The sequence below is a fragment of the Danio rerio genome, chromosome 5 (assembly GCF_049306965.1).
Source record: "Danio rerio strain Tuebingen ecotype United States chromosome 5, GRCz12tu, whole genome shotgun sequence".
NCBI classification, from domain to species: Eukaryota; Metazoa; Chordata; class Actinopteri; order Cypriniformes; family Danionidae; genus Danio; species Danio rerio.
The window spans coordinates 71,702,501-71,723,494 of NC_133180.1; the positions used below are offsets into that span (position 1 = coordinate 71,702,501).

Below are 20,994 nucleotides of genomic sequence, written 5' to 3' on the forward strand. Positions count from 1 at the left end.
TATGCGCTATAGGTGAATTGAATGAACTAAACTGTGTGTGAATGAGAGTGTGGGTGTTTCCCAGTACTGGGTTGCGGCTGAAAGGGCATCCATTGTCCAAAACATATGCTGGATAAGTTGGCGGTTCATTCTGTGTGGAAACCCCTGATGAACAAAGGGACTACACCGAAGAAAATGAATGAATGAATGAATAGACATGGTACACAAAGTTACAAAGGGTATAAACAAAGTTATTCTCCTCAAAAGCTACACTGTACAAAATGTATTGACAAAAAGTCAAGGCAACAAATATTTCTATATTGCTTAACTTTTTAATAAGTTAATCAGGGTTTAACTACATTTTTAAGTTTTTACTAATGTGTTTAGTCAGTTTAATTGATGTAAGTTCCGTAAAATAGTTAATTTAGTTCAACTAAAACATTTAAGACAGCAAAAAAATATAAAACATCCAATATAAAATATAAAACATAAACAATGCCAATAACATAATATAATAATAATAATAATAATAATAACAATAATAACATAAAACATACAATGCCAAACAGTTGCAACAAAGGCTCATTCTGAAAATGTAGCCCTATATACATTTCTGAAGATCGTGAATTATGTAGCCAAAAGTACGTATGGCTGCTTTTCGTCTTCGAAACGATCGCTACGTGGCAGTACGACGCCATTCCTTTTCTCGCTTACCAGCAGACCGTTTACCTCCGTATTGACGGCTTTTTCACATACGTCAGAGGATTTGAGACGCAGAGGGGAGTTGACCATAATGACAGGGTTTGAGTCTGGTAAAGAATGGTTCCAGAAAGCAGGTAAGACAAAAACAGAAGCCAATGGATCAAATAAACAAGTAAATAGCAGGACGAGAATGTAGTAAAATCTGAAATCATGGTAAAACACAGGCTGCCGCGCTTTTGAAAACACTGTTGGTTGGGGTTAAGGAAGTGGGTTTTTGGGTAAATCGGTGCTTTTGAAAACACTACTGGTTGATTTTATGGAAGGATTACGGTGGGTCAGTCAATCAGTCAGTCAATAGCGGCCTCTGGTGGATTTATGTGAGAACAGCAGGCTGGAATGGCAAATTTGAGATCTGAAAAAGTATACACAGCGGCCTCGCAGAAACAAAACAAAAACAAAAACTGCAAAAAAAAGTACCTTGAAAACGATTATCGTCCCATGCCTACTTGGGACATATTTGGCGCTCTCCAGAAATGTATGTAGGGGTATGTTTTCAGAATGAGTCTGGGTTGGTCTATACCAGGGATTTCCAAACTTGGTCCTGGAGGGCCGTTGTCCTGTTGAGTTTAACTCCAACTTGCTTCAACACACCCGTCAGGAAGTTTCTAGTATACCTAGAAATAGCTTGATTAGCTGGTTCAGGTGTGTTTGATTAGGGCTGGAGCTAATCTCTCCAGGACACCAGGCCTCCAGGATTGAGTTTGGACACCCCTGGTCTATATGGTTATGAAATAAAATGGCATTTTTGCTCTCTTATCTAAAGTTAAACATAAAGGGTGTGCATTATAATTGAGATTTACATTACAGATGGTTTTGTGACTGTGAGTTATTCTCCTCAAATGCTATTTAAGTTAAGAGATTAACTTAAGAGACTGATTAAACCTGCATGTGGATTCAAACTTCAGTTGTCTCTGTCACTCCCCGTGTTACACTTCGTTTGTGTTCAACTGAATAAATGAACTGAAACATGTCTGAGACAAGTGGAGGGTGATTAAATGATTGCAAGTAAATGATGTGCAATTTTTATTTTGGAGTGTACTATCTCTTTAAATTTCTTTTAAAATCTTAACCAAAGCATTCTTTAAGAGATGTGCTTTGTGTGTATTGAACAGCAGTTCTGTCGTTCTAAATGGTTCTTCTGTGCATATTTGTCGGCGATCAAGTGAAACCCACTAACCACAACATTCCTGCCACCAAAGTGAGCTACTGCTGTTGTTTATTATGATTAAAGACTCTCTAAATGTATGGTTTTATATGTCAGGATAATCCTTAAAGGTTGTCAGAGATGTGAAACTGACTCTAGCCTGCAGATCAAATGGCATGAAATGAGTTGGTTGAAAACAAAAATATGTGTACTCAATCTATTTAGTTGAAGTCAAAATTATTTACCCTCCTGTGAATTTTTTTACTTACCTCCTTCAAATATTTCCCAAATTATGTTAAAAAGAGCAAGGAATTTTTCACAGTATTTCCTATAAAATTTTTTCTTCTGGAAAAAGTCTTATTTGTTTTATTTCTTCAAGAAAAAAAGCAGTTTTTAATAAATAAAAAAAAAATCTTTTAAGGTCAATATTATTAGCCTCCTTGAGCAATATTTATTTTCGATAGTCTACAGAACAAACCATTGTTATACAATGACTTGGCTAATATCCCTAGCTTGCCTAATTAACCTAGTAAAGCCTTTAAGGCCGTACTCACACTAGGTACAGTTGCCTCGAACCGGGCCAAACACGCTTGTCCCCCCTCCCGTCTCCCCCGACGGCCCGCGCTCACACCACAATCGGCACACTTACGTCATCGATACTGCGCTGTTTAGTGAGAAGCGCTCTCTCACTCAGCAACACAGTGGAGATTTCTCTAGTTATATCGTTTCAGTCGTTTGTTATGCAGTGACATGCAGTCAAATATTTCGCCAAACAGTCCTTAGGGATGTGGTGACACGCAGTCAGATATTTCGCCGAACAGATCCGCCACTTTTGGCGCTCATAAACAGTCATAAAGCTCTCGTGCTGCAGGAATGAGGAGGTCTGCTGAAGGCGCGCAGCTGTCGTGCAGTGAGGGGTTTGTGTATTTAATAAACTACGGCAGTTTGCGTTCACTGAACAGTAAGAATGATTAATGAATCCATATGAAACAGTCCCTTAAAAGTCACGTCTCGCTTTCAGTTTCGGGGTTTGGCGCGCTTTGCACTCACACTACAAACGTACCGCGCCAAAGCCCAAGTGAACCGCACTCAGGCCCACCTCCTCCAGCCGGGCCAGGGCCGGCCAAGTGAACCGTGCTTGAGCCCGATTCAGCGCACTCACACTTCTCAAACGATCCGGGAAACGGGCCTGGGCACGGCTCGGATAGCACAGTGTGAGTAGGCCCTAAATGTCACTTTAAGCTGGATAGAAGTGTCTTGAAAAATATCTAGTCAAATATTATTTATTGTGATCACGTCAAAGATAAAAGAAATCAGTTATTAGTAAAAAGTTATTAAAACTATTATGTTTAGAAATGTGTTGAAAAAAATCTTCTTTCCGTTAAAAAGAAATTGAGGGAAAATATACAGGGGGGCTAATAACTTATAACTATGGAACAATTGAAAATGCCAATTCAAAATTCTCTGGATTTACAAACTACAATTATGTGTTTGAGTTACTGATTACAGTATATTTCTTATGGATATAAAAAAAAACTGTAATTTAGAGAAAATTACAATGGTCAAATATGTTTTCCCTTGATGTGCTTGAAAATCAAGATTATTCAATCTAATACTGATTTTTTTTCCTCTTCTGAAGGTAAAACATTGGCATTGTGCACTGTAAAAAATATCTGTTAATTAACAGTTTGCATATTTTGTGATTCACACGTGTCTCTGTTTTTTATGGCTATGAATTGCATTATGGAATGTTGATCTCTGCTCTGTTGACTTGATGTTGAAAATTCAACTATAAATATAATGGAGAAATAAAATACAGAGAAATAAGTCTGTAAAAAGAGTGACACGGTGGCTCAGTGATTAGCACTGTCACCTTACAGCAAGAAGATCGCTGGTTCGAGGCCCGGTTGGGTCAGTTAGCATTACTATGTGGAGTTTGCATGTTCTCCCCATGTTGGCGTGGGTTTCCTCAGGGTGCTCCGGTTTACCTGACATTTCAAAGACATGCGCTATATGTGAATTGGATGAATTAAATTGTCCGTAGTGTATGTGTGTGAATAGGAGAGTGTATGAGTGGTACTGGGTTGCAGCTAGAAGAGCATCCGCTGTGTAAAACATATGCTGGATAAGTTGGCGGTTCATTCCGCTGTGGCGACCCCTGATTAATAAAGGGACTAAGCCGAAGGAGAATGAAGGAATAAGTCTGATAAATAACAGAAAATGTACTGGCAGTTTATTACAAGGTTTTTGTAGAGTAATTCTGTCACGTTTAGCGTGATCAAAACAATAACAAAAACTGGAACAAAAGATTGCGGATCCAAGTGCAGATTTAATATAAATATAGTGCAGAAAACAATGACAAAAATCCAAAATATCAAAGTGCAAAGTAACAAATAAACAACGAAACAAGAAACTAAGACAGATTAACACGAACTAGACTATGGCAAAATACAAGAGCAAGCTCAAGAACAAGAAACTCGGTAAACATGACAGAACACGGAGGCAAGAAAGACAACGACGTGATAACAAACAGGGGTGGCATGATGGAATATATAGTCCAGATTATCAACAGAAAACGGAGACAGCTGTGAATACAATCAGTGTATGTGTTCCGGTGTATGCACGTGGTACGTATGGATGTGTAGTCTTTTAGGACGCTGTAGTTCCAACTAGGTGTCCGATGAACTACAGCGCCAAAGGTGGTCACTGACCCAGTCATGACAAATATACAACAATATATCACTTTAAACTAAAATTGTTAATAAAAGTCACTTTTTTGAAAATTTTCAAGATTAAAAGCTGTTGGAGGAAAGATCAAGGTCCCATAATGCAATTCAAAAGCATAAATAAACAGGAAATTCAAGAATTCACACATTTAACTTGTGATTGATTTTAAAGCTTGTTTGACATGCTGTCCCAGGAGAGAGCCTTGACCTCATAAGATCCCGTTTGCAAGGCGAGAAGGGAGTTTGAGCTCAGGTAGATCTTGAGAATTCCCCTGCTGTAGTAGCTAATGAACAGATAGAAATAACTACTTACTAGGAGCACGTCTATGGTGCTGATTTGGATTAATGAATTAACTTAAGTTGCATGTTTTTGGATGATGGAAGGAAACCGGGGAACCCAGGGGAAACCCACGTGAGCAATGGGGGAACGTGTAAACTCCACACAGAAACGTCGGCTGGCTTGGTAAGGGCTAGAACCAGTTACGTTCTTGCTGTGAGGCAACAGTGCTAACCACTGGGTCACAGTGCCACCCATATAGGAAAGGCGGAGGAGTAGGGGTGGAAGGGGGGATTCTTCAAAACAGATGGCTGTCATATAGAACTTAGGGAATTTATAGTGGTTTCGGAATTGTCTGATAAATCATAAATTGAATAATGCGGAAATGCCGCCAGCAATCATAAGCACGTGATCCTCTCGAAATGAGTTTAGAAATAAACTTCATTAAATAAACTAAATAAAAACATGAATCACAAAATATGGAAAACTGCTAATTTGGATATTTTTTACAGTGTATAAAAATATAAATATCTGAAAACATGGACCTTTTTTGTTATTATTAAATAAAAAATGATGTCATTTTTGCATAATCGTTCCGCAATTATTATATTATGCAAAAATGACAACATTTTTTGTTTCACATTTGTAAAAAATGTCAATAGTTACAAAAAAAAATTGTGTTTTGAAGTTTTATTTTTTTTTTTTATAACTCATAGCTATAGTTTGTAAATCAAAAGAAACAGTTTTTTCAAGTAGTCTCTGAATTTCTGCATTTCATAATAATATGGACACTTTCACACCATTCCCATGACTAGGCTTTGATGATAAACAAAAGTGAAGTGGAAGCAACATACTCCAAAGTAAAGTAATTATTGTGCTGTATTGGAAATAAAAACCTTCTGAGTAAACTGTTTACAGGAGGCATATCACAGATAGACATCAATGTTTCCCACGCTTGTAATTTGGGAGTCGTTTTGTTTATTAACAACAACGACGTATTAGCAATAAAAACATTAAACTGACAATTTGACGATTTTATACAATAAAAGTCATGTTATGGTTTTATGGTATATTGTAAAGACTTTGTTGCATAAACCCAATTCAAAATGAACTCTATAAACTATACATTTATGAACGCACACATTGTGGTGTTTACAAACAGTATCATGTCATTCAATTTCTTGTCGGCTTAGTCCCTTTATTAATGCGGGGTCGCCACAGCGGAATGAACCGCCAACTTATCCAGCAAGTTTTTTACGCAGCGGATGCCCTTCCAGCCGCAACCCATCTCTGGGAAACATCCACACACACACTCATACACTACGGACAATTTAGCCTACCCAATTCACCTGTACCGCATGTCTTTGGACTGTGGGGGAAACCGGAGCACCCGGAGGAAACCCACGCGAAGGCAGGGAGAACATGCAAACTCCACACAGAAACGCCAACTGAGCTGAGGTTCGAACCAGCGACCTTCTTGCTGTGAGGTGACAGCAATACCTACTGCGCCTCTGCCTTACCCCAGTATCATGTCTTACGCATGTAATTATAGCCATTATTATGTTGTTGAAAGAAATGGGGAATTTGTATGGCCTCTCAAGTGTAAAATCAACAAAAGTTATTTTGTGATTAACAGGTGTTTTTGAATGAGCCTATGTTGCAACAAGGACCTTCTAAATCTCTCTGTGGAGCATTACTAGTTTCTTACTGAAGTGAAGTTTAATTTTAAACTAATTTCGAGAGGAGCATGTGCTCATGATTTACCACATTAACTAATTATGATCCTCCAATCAAAGGATCCCAAATCACTATATATCTCCTCATTTCCTTTCTACAACTATCTTCGTCTGGAAGAAACCCCCCTCCTCCCCTTCTTCCTCCTTTATCCAGAATGGGCGGCACGGTGGTCCAGTGACTAGCACTGTTGCCTCACAGCAAGAATACCAATGGTGTTGGGTCCTCGCTGAGCCATCTGGTATTTCTGTGTGGAGTTTGCATGTTCTCCTCGTGTCCGCGTGGGTTTCCCCCGGGTTCCCCGGTTTCCTCCCACCATCCAAATGTGCTCTATATTATAGCTAAAACAAGCCTAAACCTTTTTTATAATGTCTTACTCTAAGGAAGTTCGCCTTGGCCTCAGCAGCGGGGGAGTTTGAGATAGACCTGAGCTCAATCTCCACTCGCCCTGCAAAAGGGGGGGAGCCCTGGGCTCGAGGATCCCTTGAGCTCAGGGCTCTCTCCCGGGACAGCATGCCAAACAAGCTATGTATAAATCATGAGCTAAGTGTGAACTCTTGAATGAGTTCTAAAAGTATTATTCAGTGGATGGATCTTTAAGTTTAACCTTGTTCATTTACCTGCCTATTATTAAGATGCTAACTTTTTTATTAGCACTATAGTTTGCTCTTATTTTATATCCCTAATCAATACCTAAACCCAACTACTACTATACTAACTATTAATAAGCAGCTAATTAGTACTTTATTGAGCTTAAAATCTTAGTTACAGTTTTTCTCAGTCGCTTTGGTGCGTTTCTCACAGCACCAGTGCATTTTTGCACAACAGTTAATGCATTTCTCAAAACAATTAGTACAAACTGCAAAACCTAGCTGATAACCTGCAAAAGCATGTCACATGCTCAAAATAGATAGTTCATTCCTTAAAAGCAAGTATTCAGGTCAATCAAAGTGTCAGTGTCATCAAAATGAAAAGTCCTGACACCATTGCTTATGAACAAGATAGTCAAATGGCTTTGTCATGTTTTCATTATGACAGTTTACTCTGTTTTTCAATGCAAAAAAGTCAGATTTTGGTGACTTGTCATGAAAATGCTCAAGACAGCACTTTATACTATTTGCACAGCCATTTGAAAACTACAGTAAAGTTAGACATCACTGCTTAGTGAGGGATCTGAGTACAAGACACTGAATATGTATGTTTTACATTTTTACTGTATTTGCTCTTTGCAATTCTAATTTATTCCCAGCATTGTGCAAAAGAATAAACACACCCTTTTTTACAACAAACATAAACTCCCTTTAGGTAGAGCTGTGCACAACTGTAAACAATATTGCAGTACATATTGGAACTGAGCCTACAACATACACAGGTCTGTAAATCATTCATCAAATTGTTCAAATTTAAAGACGTTTTAAGGAAAATAAAGATTTAAATTTGTTTAAAAAAATTAGCTTGACAGATTTCGACAACAAGTTCAACATTTTTGTATGTAATGACTCAAGTAATGAAATGAGGACTATTAGTTTTACAGTTTTTCTAGTTTGCTTTGACCTGGTTAAAGAAACTAGGTTCCTCTTCATTTTCATTATCACTATCCCAGCAGAGCAGAGGACCGGTCTTGCAAATGTGTAAACCCTTTCTCATTGGGTTGACACATTTTCCCCACCATTTTTCAAAACAGTTAACACAGATGTCATTCAAGCAGTCCAAACTCCATTGTTTTAGTTTTGGTAACCAAACAGAATCCATCTGTTCCTAACTATTAAAAACTACCAACATCAGTATGAAATCACTGAAGCACCGGTTTGACACTCCTTCACACAAATCTTCAATTAGCCATCATTCTGCAAACCTTATATAAACGATGGAAGGTCTGTGTTGTTCTGTGCCAGCATTGATGGAGGAGGTCAATATGGCTATGTCCTATACTCCCAATAGATTTGACTGTATATTAGTTTACATGTGTTTTCTCTAATATTTACAGTATTTTATTACTTTTTTTTATCTGTTTTTTTATATACAGTATTTCAGTTTTCAGCCACAGTTTGAAAAATGTCATGAATTCAATATATATTCAATCAAAGCACATCTTATTCTTGATCCAATTCTTTGCAAAAAGGCGAATTTGACAGCCCAAATAGAGACAACAAATGCCATTGGCTATAAGCTACAATGGCAAGCAATGGTGGTGCATTTTGAGTTCTGTATTTTGTATTTTGTTGTCCATTGTGTAATGATTAATTGAAAGAGCTCATATACTTGTTTGCAAGTTGTGTTGTTTGAAGGTAAAACTAGCTTTTGTTGCATATGTTAAATGTTTTGACACGATATGTGCCTTTTGCAAGCAAATTGTGTCATTTTGACCATGAGTGCCGCTGTTTAGGCCTGTGTGTTTACTGTTTTGAAAATGTGGAGTTTCAGTTGACAACTGCATCCAAGCAATCGAGAAAAACTGTATATGCAATGACTATTCAGCATTCACAAGTTTAGTTAATTTTGACTGACATGACATAAGCGAATGATAATGGTATATGTAACAGCAGAGAGTTGTAGGAAAGCAATTGATGCATGTCCGAAAGCATTTGCAATTTGTTGAAAGGAATGAGAAACTGCTACTAGGATGTGCACAGATGACTAATTGTTTTGAGATTGTGCAAATGTAAATAGTGTTGTGAGAAATGCACCAAAGCGACTGTAAATAGTACATTAAATTAAAGTGCGATCTACTATTATTAAAATGTTTCACTTTTAAACCTGTTTTTCAGCCCACAAAACAAACGCGATATTGCAAATGAATGAATCTGAATCCCTGGCATCAGGTTTATGTCAGCTGACATCTCTCATTTTTACTGAATGAATCCTGGCATTGTATCTTCAAGGCCGTCTGTGGGATCTGCTTGGTGTTGCTAAAGAAAAAAGAAACTACTACAATGTCCTATTGTGGATCTATTGTAGTCTGATAGCTTCCTTAGTGAATCAGCGATTGATTTATGCATCCTGCTACTCTGGACTCTTCTCACAATAGACGTCTGGCTTCTTATGTGTCTCAATATAAGAACGATTTCAGATAGATACAGAGCTTGCACTGAGAATGACTGAATTAAAGAGTAAAAAAAAAACGTTAGCTAAACATTTTTGGGGGTTTTCGGAACTCCTTGCTTGTTTTAATTTAGTTGTACCTCATGTTAATGGGATAGTTCACTTAAACTTAGCAAACATATACAAATCAGTTTACACAATGTAAAAGCATAAGCAAAATCCATTTCTCCCAATATTCAAGGTACTTGTCCATGTGCAGTTCTAATGAAAAAGCCATTAGCTGAACATTTTAACCCAAAAAATAACCGAAGACATGTTTAGCAGCTGTTTACTTGTCTGTTTTTGGAGAGTCCACAGCTGCTTCCCAGCATTGTGCAGAGATAGAGCGTGTGGACAGACACCCAACGCGCATGCAATGCACCGCAGAGCTGTAGCTGCAGGACAGTTCCCTTACGGCCTTTGTTTTTGGCTGCATAATCACAAACAGGAAGTTTCTTTGGGCCAGTCGCACAGAGGTACTTCCCCCTTTTGTTTGTTGGAGGTTGTGTGAAAGTTTGTGGTACAGACCCCACGTCGCCCCATTTCTCTTCATTCTCACCAATCCGCGAATGCATTCCTGATCATTTAAAGGGATAGTTCACGCAAAAAACAAACATTGTGTTATCATTTACTCACTCTGGACTGGTTCCGAAACAGTATTTTTTAATGTTATGTAATCAAGAAATCTTTAACCATTGACTTATACAGCAAAGTAGGTCAAGGTGCTCCAGGAATGGCCAGCCTAGTTATCAGACATGAACATTATAGAGCATGTCTGGGGTAAGATGTAGGAGGAGGCATTGAATCCAAAGGATCTAGATGAACTCTGGGAGTCCTGCAAGAACCAACCGAGGCTCATTGTGGAAACGTAGTCCCGCGGACGTTTCTGGGGACCGCGGAATACATCCCGGCGGGTACGTACGGCTGCAGTTTTTGTTTTTGCGAATCCGCATTTTTCGCATCTCAAACGCCTCCAGTTCGCGCAGTTCGCGCCCGCGCTGTTCACGCGTAAACCCACTAGAGGCCGCTGTCCGACTGACCGGATGATTGACAGCGCAACCGGCCAATCGGCTGACCCGCCCTCCTCCTTCCCTGAACCCAACCAATTTTACCGATTGACCCGCCCGCTCGCTTCCCTAAACCCGAGCAACAGTTTACAAAAGCCGTCCAAAAAAAGAAAAGCCCTGATTTTTTTTTTCTACCGCGTTTTCGGTTTTCACCGCGTTCTCACCCTGTTACGAAACTCGTTCACTTAATTTTTGGGATTCTGTTTTTGTCTTACCTGATTGCTGGACCCGCTCTTCCCTGGATTCAAAACCGGTCGCCGTGGTCAACTCCTCTCTGCATCTTGAGCCTGCCGACGCACACGGTGAGCTGAGTGGACAAACGTGTTGCAGCGGGGAAGCCCTCCACAAGGAGGTAAGCGGTCGGCCGGCCGGCCGGCAAGCGCAAAAGCGAAGAGCGTCACACCGCCCCGCAGGGTTCGCTTGAAAAAAATAAATGCAGCCGTACGTACCTCCCCGGGCGTATTACGCTGTCTCCAGAAACGTCCGCAGGACTACGTTTTCAGAATGAGCTTGGGTTGGCAAGAATGCTTTCTTTGCCATTCCAGATGACTTTATTAATGAGTGATTTGAGTCATTGCAGAGATGTATGGATGCAGTCCTCTAAGCTCATGGGAGTCATACACAATATTCATATTTTTTCCGATCGCGGTCTATTGATTATTTAGTCTATGACAAAAAATGTAAAAAACCAATAAGTATGCAGTCCAGGAGAGTTATGTCATTAGCAATGTCTAAAAACTTACTGATATGGTCCTCAAGGGAATTTAAACCTTGCTTTAACCTCACGAGAAGTCTTCTGTAACAGTGATGTGACTCTGACAACAGCAGTGAGGATCCAAATGCAGATAAGAGAGGTCAGGTAAGCAATGGTCAACACAGGCGCAAACAGATGTATGCAGACAATCCAGAGTTGTAGTCGGATACACAGGCAGGTGGTCAGAAGGCAGGCAGCAGCAGGAATAAACAGATAAACAAGACGAGGATCAAAATATGGCAAAGCAAGACAAAGGAAACGTGCTGTAATGTCACTAAACAGTAAACAAGACTCAACAATGAGTGACTCAAAGTGAGCCGTATATATATGTGTGTGTAATCAGTTCTTGAGCAGCATCAGCTGTGTGTTTGCAATCAGTCAGGAACCGGTTGTGTTTGTGGTGCATGACTGGCTCTTGTAGTCCATTTACCAGCAGATATGTGATCTGTGTGTTTACCAGCGATCTGCACAGGCTGCATTGCTGGTGATCGTGATACTAATGAAAATAAATTAAATTCCTAATGAAATAATTAATAATAAACTAATTATTATTAAATTCCTAATGAAATAATTAAAAATCAAGACATAATAAAGTGTAATCTAGAGGCCTTTGCCTTTCATATAAGCCACTTCTGATTCCAAATGATCAACTAGAAGTCAAATATTATTTGCTGTTCCTAAAACTTGAAAAGGCGACAAGACTTTTGTCAGGTAGTGTATATTAGGAAAAACAAATACTATGGAAGTCAGTGGTTACACACATTCCCTTCAGCCCTAAAATGCAGCACAATGCAATGCACAATTCAGAAAATGTGTTCTATTGTTTTCTTTGATCTTGTACAACTCAGTTCAAACTATGTGCCCATCTGTGTTTTTCAGATGAACTCCAAACCAATATTATTCAGGTGTGTTCTATTAGAGAACTGAACCAGAGGCAGGCACATCTCAATGCGCAGCACTAAACAACAGAAATGTTGGCAGTGCAGAATCAATCACTCCAGACACTGATATCAACCTGAAACCAAAACAAATGCACAACTTTATATAATAAAAGAGAAAGCAGCAATCAAATAGAACAAAAACTGCATGCTTTTGCCAAGACAAACTCTGGCAGTCTATAAAATACACATGCATGGCTGATTTTTAAAACTGAAAACATAAGTGCTTTCCTTTTGTTCTGTTTTGATGCAGTGCACTTATTTTGTTCATGTTGCATTGCGAAACACAGCTTTACAGCCATTAAGATTTAAGGATAAGGGTGAGGTTAGAGCCAGGTTTCATTATAAGGCTAATATCAACAGTGTATTTATAGATTTAATAACAGAAATAAATAACAGATGTGCAGCGGTTAATAAAAGCATGTACAGTTACTACCCAGCAGGCAAACAACGTCATATGACGTAAGTATTTGGTTATATTTTGACTGCGACATCAGGGAGCAATATCCAATGACTAACGTTAAATAACGTCATAATAAGACATCCATACAACATCAGTATAACATCAGGAGACATTGATGTTGATCTTCAGTAGATGTTGATCTTCGGTTGGTTTTTGGTTGTGGAATTAACGAACCAAAGCCCAACGCATCTAAACGTCGTAATGTGACATCCATACAATGTCAAAGTCTAACATCAGTAAAGATTGATCTTTGGTTGGTTTAAATTTGTGGCATTAACAATCCAAAATCCAACAACATCTTAACGTCGTAATGTGACGTCCATACAACGTCAAAGTATAACATCAGTAGATGTTGACCTTAGGTTGGTTTTCGGCTGTGAAATTAACCAACCAAGCCTAAGGTCATCTGAATGTCGTAATGTGACGTCCATACAACATCAAAGAGTAACATTAGAAGAGATTGATCTTTGGTTGGTTTAAATTTGTGGCATTAACTACGCAAAATCCAACATCATCTTAACGACGTAATGCGACGTCCCTACAACATCAAAGTCTAACAACAGTAGACGTTGATCTTAGGTTGGTTTTCAGCTGTGGAATTAACCAACCAAAGCCCAACGTCACCGTTCGCGCCCGCGCTGTTCTCGCGTGAAAAGTCACCGGATGCCGCTGTGAAGCGACCGTCTGTCCGACTGACTGGCTGAACGACTGAACAATCGACCGGCTGACCCGGCCGTCCTCTTCTTCCTCCTCCTCCTTCCCTAAACCCAAGCAACGGTTTGCAAAAGGCGTCCAGAAAAAAAAAAAGCAAAAGCCCTTGTCTTTGATTTTGACCGCATTTTCGGATCTCACTGCGTTCTCATCCTTATTTTTTGATTCTGTTTTTCATCTAACCTGATTTCTGGAACCGCTCTTCCCCGGACTCGATCCCGGTCGTCCCCGTGGCCGGTTGCTCCTCCTCCGCTCCGCCGACGTAACGCTGCGAGCTAAGCAGACAAACTGGTTACATTTCAAGAATGAGCTTGGGTTGTTAACATCAGTAAACGGTGATCTTTGGTTGGTTTAAATTTGTGGCATTACCTAACTGAAATCCAACGTCATGTTAAGGTTGTAAGTGACGTCATACAACATCAAAGTTTAAGATCAGTGATCTTTGGTTATCGCGATTTTTTTTGTTTTGCTTAACAATATAGCGATTTCGATTTTAATCAGAATTTTGTCATAGACAGACTGAACCTGTGTTTAAAGTGTGAATCTGAAACATATTTTGAAAGACAAACAATTAGACCTTTATCAAAGTGTGTCTCCAAAACAGATATAAAATAAAAATCACCTAGTAAAGCAGTATCAAATTGTCCTGGATTGTCTCATTAAAATCAGTCAAGTTTGGTGAAGGAAAAATCATGGTTTGGGGTTACATTCAGCATGGGGCGTGCGAGAGATCTGCAGAGTGGATGGCAATGTCAGCAGTCTGAGGTATCAAGACATTTGTGCTGCCCATTACATTACAAACCACAGGAGAGGGCAAATTCTTCAGCAGGATAGCGCTCCTGCTCATACTTCAGCCTCCACATCAAAGCTCCTGAAAGCAAAGAAGGTCAAGGTGCTCCAGGATTGGCCAGCCCAGTCACCAGACATAAACATTATTGAGCATGTCTAGGGTCAGATGAAGGAGGAGGCATTGAAGATGAACCCAAAGAATATTGATGAACTCAGTGAGTCCTGCAGATCGCTTTCTCTGCCATTCCAGATGACTTCATTAATAAGTGATTTGAGTCACTGCAGAGATGTATGGATGCAGTCCTCCAAGCTCATACACAATATTCATATTGTTTCCACTGCAGCATGACTTTATATTGTATACTGTACATTATTGCTGTTAAGTGACAAGACTTTTGTCTAAGCAAAGTCAGACTTTACTGTCCTAATTATATTATTCAAATCAAGGCATGATCATTTTATTTTGGTAAAATAAGCGTAATCTAAGTTTAGTTGTTCCTAAAACTTGGGTCGACGACAAGACTTTTGTCAGGTAGTGTGTATTTTTTTACCCTCAAATGCCATTAGCAATTGACTTGCATGACAGTTTCGGCTAAAAACTTGTTTGATATCTACAGAATGAAATAAAAGGCTGAGGGTAAATAAATTAGCAGCAATTTTTCATTTTGCGTTGAACCATCCCTTTAATTACTGAGAAGTTGAATTAAATTTGATATTCTAAGGTACAAAGACAGTTCATACAACATGGGACCAAAATACAGTATTAATATATAATCGGTTCACAATTATACCCTCATTCCTCATGATTTCTCCTAATTCCCAGGACAAAAGCGGTGTTTTAATTCGCCTTTATTTTGGATCCGAACACAGTGTTGAGTGGCTCTGGTGTGTGTTTGCAGGAGCTTGTAGGATCAGTGATCAGAGAGCACATTGGCTCCATGCAGTCTGGAACTCTGGGTAAATAACTACAGTTCATTCATGGGAATGAAGCTTAAATAAAGTTCCACCGCTGGGACTGTGACACATGGCCCCATAACAGAGATGACATTCAGATATCCCTATCTTTAGCTTGTTTTCCCTATGGACGTCAGCTGAATTAGATTTCACCGTTATTTATGCAGTTTGACTTATTGCTCTCTTTGTATAAATAACAAACAACAGACGTCAACATACACAGATGTCTAGAAACTTCACTAACCCCTGTGTGTGGTTTTGCAAGAGACTGTTACTGCTATTCAAATGTTGTTGATGTAGTTAGATGTTGACATCTGAGGTCACGGTTCTCCAGGGAAAATGGCAGGGAATGAGGTGTTATCGGAAAGATTTTAGCTGTTATGCTAGCTATCGTGATTTTTTATTATTCCAAAACACTCAGTGGCTAACTTTCCTTTGACTGTGCCCCTGATTTATTAGGGGTCGCCACTGCAGAATGATCCACCAATTACTTGGACATGTTTTATGCAATGGATTCCCATCTAGTCGAAATATTCCAAAACATATTATTGATTTTTGAGGAATATATGGGATCATACAGGAAACTCAGTGCTGGGTTGCGGCTGGAAGGGTATTCACTGAGTAAAACATATGCTCAATTAGTGGTTCATTCTGCTGAGGCGACCCCAGATTAATAAAGGGACTAAGCTGAAAAGAAAATGAATAAATATAAGAAACTCCTTTTTTTTTTTGGGAAATATGCTGATTTTACATGTTACCCAGAGTTAACGAGTTGAGTTTGACCATTTTTGAATCCATTCAGTTGGTCTCTGGGTCTGGCGGAAGCACTTTTAGCTTAGCTTAGCATAAATAATTGAATTGGATTAGACCATTAGCATTTTGCTCAATTTGTTTTTAAAAAGAATTTGGATAATTTTCCTATTTAAAGATTGGATATTCTGTAGGAGCAGTGGGGAGATAAAGCTCCTATTTTTTAGTTTAATATGGCTAGGAACTACATCATGGGGTAATAATCAAAGAACTTCATAAATAATAATATAGTTCCGAGCCAAAGCAACCTTTCACTTTCCTTAGGCTTTAGTACATGATGTAACTACAGAACTGTCAGGATTAAAAAAGGAAAATTATCAAAATAATTTTTTGGAATATTTTTGATTGAGATGCTAATGGTCTAATGCGATTCAATAATCTATGCTAAGCTAAGCTAAAAGTGTTCCCCTAGACTCCTCTCTGCTTCCCAAGCCCAGCGACTCATGCGGCGAGCCATTGGACAAACTGGTGACATTGGAAAAGCCGTCCATATAAAGGGAAGCAAATAGCTGGTAGCACGAAATACACGTCACGTCAGAAGAAATTCAGCCATTCGTATTTCTCATACCTGTCAACCCTCCCATTTTTTCCGGAAATTTTTCATCTTTTAGCTATACCCAGCTATCATCCCGCATAGGTATTTTCCCATATTTCTCCCGTGTTTTCGATCTCTTTATGAAGGGTGGCAACATTAAAGAGCCGATCCTCCCTATACATAACTTATACCGTCAAAGCACAAGGGGGTGTCCCTTGCTCTACAATGTTAGTCTGTTTTGTTCTTTTTTTTTATTTAGGCATGAAAACACTTTAAAATAAATATAAAACGGCTCAATTCCCTTCTTTTCCATTACAGGTGCCGTCGCTCTTTCTATGCAATCCTCAAAACAGTCTCGTAGCAGTGCGTGACTGTCAGCTGACGCGAAATTCTAGGTTTTGGGTGTGTGTTTGAACAGACATATACACATAATTAATCTAAAGATGTTGATCTTGGTGGGTTTTTTTTGTCTCAAACACAACTAATTTTGTCCTAAATGAGCATAAAAAGTTATTAAAGCAATTGAATGCTTTCATTAAAACGTTAGATCGGTGCATTTTTAAAGTGACACCTCGGCTATTTAATGTAATCTTCTGTAAACAATAATAATAAAATAAAATAATATTTATTTATTTAAAATAAGAATGGGGGGGGGGGGGGGGGGGGGTTGGGGGCACATCCCTTATTTTCACATCCCAATGTTGACAGGTATGAGTTCTGGCTACATAATTCTGGATCTCCAGAAATGTATATAGGGCTACATTTTCAGAATAAGCCTTTGTTGGAAATTGAACAATGTGGAATGTTGGAATGGAACAGGGAATCAATCTATTTTCTAGGTTGATATGGCTAGCAACTATACTCATGCTATAATAATCAAGTAAATACATACATAATAATACAATTCCTAGCCATAGCAACTTTTCACTTCACATTGGTTTCAGTACATGATGTAACTAACAGACAAGCTTTAAATAGGAAAATTGTCAAAACTCTTTTTTTTTCCACTGCACGATATGCTAATGGTCTAATCCGATTAAATGATTTATGCTAAGCTAAGCTAAAAGTGCCAGAAAAGCTGAATGGATTAACAAAATGTTAAAATTTAACTCTTTAACTATTGGGAAGTGGTAAAATAAGCCTATTTCCAGAATATGTGTAGCCTTTCTTTAACCACATGTTATCCTTGTTCCTTAAAGTGGCTAATCTTAAAGGTTTTACTATCACTCGCTGGATAATTTCTATTTTTTAGACCGTTCTTTATATATATACCCAATATAAAAATCCCAGCAGATTAGTAGTTTCCAAAATATTCAGACCAGCCAATTAAATAACCTTTCTTCCCTATTCTTATGCTCAATTTGAACAGCAGAAGTCAATGGCAGCAAACAGCATTTTTTAAAGTATCTTTTTTTCTGTTCAACAGAAGAAGCTCAAGTTACATTTTGATCAAGTGAAGGGTGAGTAAATGATGACAGAGATTTCACTTTTGGTTGAACTATCTCGATTAACCTGACGGGTTGTCCTTGTTTAACCCAAAGTTGGCTTACAACAACCCAGCATTGTTGAGAATGTAGAATTAATTGTTAACCCTGCGTAAATAATGAGCAGTGAGAAACGTAAAGGAAGATAACCCATGATTCCCTTGACCTGGGGCTTAGAATCACCCAGAGTTCACTCAAAAATATTTCTGCTGCTTGTACAAACTACTAATTTAAAAAGAACTGAAACAGCACAATTCTTGAGTTTTTTGGGGGGACAACTTAATTGTTTAAAGTTTAATCCACTTAGACTCCCCTGCCACTTTATTAGGTGCATCTTACTAGTACCTGGTTGGACCCCCTTTTGCCTTCAAAACTGCCTTAATCTTAGATAATCTTAAGCATAGATTCAACAAGGTACTGGAAATATTCCTCAGAGATTTTAGTCGATATTGGCATGATAGCATCACGCAGATTTGTTGGCTGCACATCCATGATGTGAATCTGCCGTTACACCACATCTCTCAAAGATGCTCTATTGGATTGAGATCTGGTGACTGTGGGGGCCATTTGAGTACAGTGAACTCATTTGACTACAGTGAACAGTCATGTTCAAGAAACCAGTCTGAGATGCTTCGCGCTTTATGACATGGTGTGTTATCCTGCTGGAAGTAGCCATCAGAGAATGGGTACACTGTGGTCATAAAAGGATGGACATGGTCGGCAACAATACTCAGGTAGGCCGTGGTGTTGACACCAGCCTGAACCGTTGATATACGGCAGCATAGATCCATGCTTTCAAGTTGCTGATGCCAAGTTCTGACTCTACCATCTGAATGTCTCAGCAGAAATCGAGTGTTTTTTTGAGTTACTGTTGCCTTTCTATCAGCTGGAGCCAGTCTGGCCATTCTCCTCTGACGTCTGGCATCAACAGGGCATTTACACCCACAGAAGTGCCGCTCACTGGATGTTTTCTCTTTTTTGGACCATTCTCTGAGATGGTTGTGCATGAAAATTCCAGTAGATCAGCAATACTCAGAAATACTCAGACCATGCCACGTTCAAAGTCACTTCAATCACCTTTCGTCCCCGTTCTGATGCTCGGTTTGAACTGCAGCAGATCGTCTTGACCATGTCTACATGATTAAATGCGTTGAGTTGCTGACATGCGATTGGCTGATTAGAAATTTGCGTTAACGAGCAGTTGGACAGGTGTACCTAATAAAGTGGCCAGTGAATGTATCTGCGTTACGTTGACTTAATATTTGTTGGGACAACATGAATAAATTGTGTAGAACCCTGCATTTGTACAGTGTTACACTGTAAAAAATGCTGGGTTCCACACAAATCCTTCACGTGGTCCCAACACAAAACGATTAAGTTAACTTAATCGTTTTTACAAATTTAAGTGGATTAAACTAAATGAAAAAAAAATTGTGTTGTTTCAACTAATTAAAAAAAAAGTAGTTTAAACAAGCAGCAAACATATATTTATGAGTGGAACTATTTAAAGCTTTCAAAAAGAAAAAGTTTTAATGACTCAACTTCCGCTTCGTTTCTCCTCTACAGCCTGTTATCATCACTCACTACAGCGAGATCACAGATGTCTGTGTCTCGGTAGATAATAAAGACTGATGTCATGGTTCAGAAAAAGCACAGCACATGTGAAATGAACTTTCTTTCTGTTTATTTAAGCCTATGTTATCTAATTCGGTCTTATCACACGTGAGCCACCTCCTATGAACGTTTTCACAGGCTCCTCAAATGTCCCGTGAAGATGCTGGACAAACAGTGTTTGTTTTTGACACCTTTCAGGCCTGTTCATGTTGAGCCGGGGAGTGGTGTGAATCTCGTGAAGGAAATGAAGTTCGGATGTGAAACCACAAAGGACGATCTTAAATAAAGAGTGTGGGAGGGAGCGTGATTGTGAGAATAGGTGGACGGAGACAAAAGGCTAATTTACAATCTTCTGTTTAATGTTCGCGTAAAGGTTTTGCTGCGTGTTTCCTTTTGCTGTATATCACCTGTCACCTGCCCGTACACACCATCACAGCAAACGGCTCGTCTGCGAGACAAAGAAAACAAACTAGAGGCAGCGGACTGTGTTTATTGTCAAACCTGATATCTCTTTTCCCAGCTTAGTTCAACTAGTTCTGCAACTGCGCCAAATTCCTCCAGAGTCTGGGAACTAAGAGGCATTAGCAGAAAATGACAACTAGCCAACCTTTCTATTTACAGTAAACACCCAGAAGCCCGGAGATGTCTTCTCTGTAAATGCGTGCTGTGGTTTCAGAAGTCAAAAGATAATGGCTATAACTATATGTAAAACTGTGTTTGTTGTTCAAAACGGTCCCATTGGATCTTATAAAATGCAAATTCATGCAGAAAAACGACTGTACCAGAGAATTTTCTCCCAGACGCCTCAGGCTGCAACAAGATCTTTATGAAAATGACCAGGAATTCTGAGATGAAAAGATACAATACAAATACAAATTGGATCCAGGGTCTGGAGGAAATTCTGTTTCATTTGCTGTCTCGGAAGGAACTTAGTAGGCAAGGCTTAATTCGCCATATTGACCGTTACACGTTTCCCCATTCAAAACTATACGAGTGACACATCTTGTGTATTCTATAGTCTCTCTCTCTTTCTCTCTCTCATTTTACATTTACATTTAGTCATTTAGCAGACGCTTTTATCCAAAGCGACTTACAAATGAGGACAAGAAAGCAATTTACACAACTATAAGAGCAACAATTAATTAGTGCAGTAGGCAAGTTTCAGGTGTGTA

At 39.0% G+C, this 20,994-nt stretch overlaps 1 protein-coding gene across 2 annotated transcripts in view; it reads right to left on the reverse strand.

Moving 5' to 3' along the window:
• The window catches only part of notch1b (notch receptor 1b), a 190,383-nt gene that overhangs the window by 107,936 nt on the left and 61,453 nt on the right, over positions 1 to 20,994 (reverse strand). Inside the window, exons 5-7 of one of the 2 annotated variants that reach the window (XM_073951085.1) lie at positions 13,820 to 13,911; positions 11,514 to 11,585; positions 709 to 788 (exon numbers count right to left, since the gene is read on the reverse strand). The gene's annotated coding sequence lies outside the window, so the exon portion shown is untranslated. The remainder of the gene's footprint in view (positions 1 to 708; positions 789 to 11,513; positions 11,586 to 13,819; positions 13,912 to 20,994) is intronic. The other variant, XM_073951084.1, reaches the window with a different exon arrangement.